The sequence below is a fragment of the Pundamilia nyererei genome, unplaced genomic scaffold, assembly GCF_000239375.1.
Source record: "Pundamilia nyererei isolate P.nyererei 1_Seehausen unplaced genomic scaffold, PunNye1.0 scaffold00475, whole genome shotgun sequence".
Classification (NCBI taxonomy): Eukaryota; Metazoa; Chordata; class Actinopteri; order Cichliformes; family Cichlidae; genus Pundamilia; species Pundamilia nyererei.
Window position 1 is genome coordinate 214516 of NW_005187876.1, and position 3505 is coordinate 218020.

The window sequence follows — 3505 nt, forward strand, 5'->3', positions numbered from 1 at the left end:
TTATTCAAGTGTGAAATGACTATAACTAACACAGGAAGTGCCACTGTCTACCTTCACCCCTCAGCCCACACATGAAGAGGCAAGTGAGATCATGAAGAAGATTAAAAAAAACAGATGAAAAATATTAAAACATTTTTGTTTGTGTTATTTTGTTTATTAAGATAAAACAAAAACAAACCAGAAAAACTGAAAAAGCACACTTACAAGGCACACAATTACCTGTTATATGTACATGTCATTTTTCATTTTGTTACTTACATATTTTCATGTTATGTTCAAATCAATTCCCCAAAAGTAGCCACTTTATAAAAAACATGACAACATGGCAACTGTCTAGGATGGCTGGATGCCTCCAGGGTGAAGTATTCTGAGCATGTTCTAGCAGGAGGAGGTTCTGGAGCAGACCCAGGACACAGTAAAAAGATTATATTGCTTGGCTATCTTGGGAGCAACTAAATGAACCGGAGCGGGGCCAGGATGAAGGAAGTCGTCTTCTCTGCTGACACTTTTGCTCCAACGAACCAAACCCTGATAAGTTTTAAAAGATGAATGTTTTTTAAAGTGCGTTGCCTTTCCTCTGTACTTTCTTTTTTCTAATAGACTCTTTTAAAAATTAAAGGAAGCTGCATTGATGCACACGCACACATTCAGCCTCCTCAGTCATTTTTAATTCTTCGTGGTGTCAAACACATCACTGAGGGAACGGAAACAACATGCACCTGTTAAAAATAACTTTATGATTTTGAAATGTGTTGCACCATTGGTGTGTTAACATCAGGGAAGTGACATCTCACTAATCACAGGAAACACAAATGATCTTAAAGAGCCATCGGATGCAGCCCCATCAAGATTAAGAACAAGAAAGAAGTGAGACAGAGAACCACAATGGATGAATTCATATGGATTCAAATGTTTGCATTGCTGCTGATTCAGATTACAGGTAAGGTTGTTGGGCGCTGTTTTGGTTTATGGAATTTTGGACCGTGTTTATTGTTGTGGTGATCTTTTTCTTAGTCTTGGTATGTAATAGTTTAGTTTTCGTGTGCCTCTTTGTTTCATCATTTTCTAGGTACTTGTTTATTTAGTCACTTTCCATGGGAAATATGTGCAGCAAAACACAATTTTATATGACGACCTTTATCCTACAACACAGCCTAAACTCTCTTAGACAAGCTTTCTTGCAAATTTTTGAAATATTTCTCCAGGCTTCTTGAAAGACATTCAAAACTCTTCTTTGGATGGTGGCTGCCTTTTGCTCTGTTTTCTGTCATGATGATCCCACACTGCTTGTCCAGAGTCTGGGGAGGCCAGTCGTGATTTAATTATTTCTTTTAACTATTTTTATATTTTTATTTTTTACATAGAGCCTCAAACATGTAAATACACATAAATCTAAATTTATCAGGAGGGATTTTGGCCCACTTCTCTTTATACACACTCTCTAAATCCTTTGTTTCTTGGCTGCTGCTGGGCAACTCAAAGCTCCAGCTCTCTCTACAGATTGTCAGTACTGAAGTTCAGCAAACTCTTTTGTTGCCTTGGAGAAGTGTTCTGGTCATTGTCAGATACATAACGGTATACATTTTCCATGGTGCTAGCCTCAGGTGTGCCCAGACCTAACCCCACCCAAGCCCACAGTGTGGGTTTCATATGTGTCTTAAGGTAAATAAGATATGTGTAGAGTGTTTCTCAAAAAAAAACCCAAAAAAACCTGCTACTTTAAATTCACTTGCTTATTCAGATTTTCTGGCAGATTTTTATACTGTTGTTTTATACCTTCTCTCAGACTCCTATTTGTAATCAAATTTGTGCTATGTTTTCATCTACTGCACAGTAATCCACTTCATTATTATAAATAGTGCACAGCAAACAATACCATGGTATGCCTGTACTCTTGGGCTGTGTGAGTCAGGCAAACCCATACTTATCCCTCTTTAAGGCTTCTGTGGTGGGAGGTTTGCCTGCTGCTTCCGGTTCCCTGACACTGCTGCTCTTGGCTATGCAAACTCCACCATGGCCTCCTCCTTCTGGGGTGGACGCACATCATCCTGATGTGTGGCCTCAGGTCTGGGGTTTCCTCAGTCATTCTCTGCCCACCTGGGGCTCTTATAGGCGAGCATTGTTGCAGTTTCCCACCCACCTAAACACACAGCAAAATGACATGTTTGCTTGTGTACCTTTCTCTGTTTTGTCTTTCAGGTTTGATATTTTGTATTTTGTTACAGATGCAGCACTTGGAGACACAGCAAGTGCCGATGTTTGCTTCATCATCGACGTTTCCCTATCTAACTACCCCCCTTTTGTTTCCCTTCAGGGTTTCCCCCTAACCCTTCTGTCCCTTATTTTTTCTATTCCTTCATTTTCTTTTCCCATCTTTTACCAACCTGGTCTTCACTCCCTGTCCACTTTAGCATAATACCCACAAGGATAATTATATGAATAATATAAGAAAGTAAAAGAAATAAAGGAAAAAATAACACTAGGCGCCTACACAGGGTCTACAGTGCTGCTTTTGGAAAAAGAAATATGTGTGGCATAAAAAAGCATTGTTCTACAAAAAAGAGTGTTGGACACGTGCATAATATTGTGTCTAAACTATCTTAATTCTTTTTCTTTAAAAAAAAAACAACTTTTGTATTTAACTTATTTTCTTATTTCTCTCCAATCCTGTCAGCAAGAACTGCAAATGTAACATCCATTGTTATGAAACTCGGAGATGACGTCACTCTGCTTTGTCTGAATGCGATGGATGACCAGAATACCTGTAACAATACAATGTGGGCCTTTGCTTCAAGAAACAAACCAACAGCAGAGCTGTTCAGGTTTGGGGAAATTGGTGAATATGCCAAATCTAAATCAGACAGACTGACTGTTGCTGTAAACTGTTCTCTGGTTATAAAGAAGCTCACAGCTGAGGATGTTGGTCTTTATTTTTGTCAGCAATACAAGTTGGGGAAAAAACAAGCGCAACACTCTCTACTTCATCAGTTGGTGGTTGATCTCTCTCTTATTACTTGTGAGTATTTACACTTAAAAAAATATTGTCTGCTCAAACTGAAACTTCAGGCATGAAGATTCCAGCAATGTGGTTGTTTAATTTCTTTCTCTCACATTATCTCCATCTTCACCAGTGAATGAACATAAAGACAATAGTAAGGCAATTTTAAACTGCTCTGTGCTGCCATATGAAGAGTGTCATCACACAGTGAAGTGGCTGATTGACGGTCAAGATGTGGACAAAGATAACAAAGAAGTATTGACCATGCAGACTGACTGCTCCACCACTGTGTCTTTTCCAAAATCCCATGAATTATACTCATTAAAATATAACTCAGTGAAATGTGAAGTGACTGATACTGGCACAGGAGAAGTGCAGCAGTTTACCTTCATCAGCAATCAGCGCTCTGGCCAAGACACAGGTGAGCTCATAATCATTTACTGGATGGATTTCAAGTTTTTGAAGTCCAAAGACATGCAGCTTGTGGGGATAGGTTAATTGGATAAT

The 3505-nt window shown here is 38.9% G+C and overlaps 1 long non-coding RNA gene across 1 annotated transcript; it reads left to right on the forward strand.

Annotated features, from left to right (window-relative positions):
• Window positions 1-2683: 2683 nt before the first annotated feature.
• Window positions 2684-3379, forward strand: LOC102216113 (uncharacterized). The gene is made up of 3 exons (XR_312360.1): window positions 2684-2836; window positions 2941-3016; window positions 3132-3379. It is a non-coding gene; the product is annotated as an uncharacterized LOC102216113 (long non-coding RNA).
• Window positions 3380-3505: the final 126 nt, after the last annotated feature.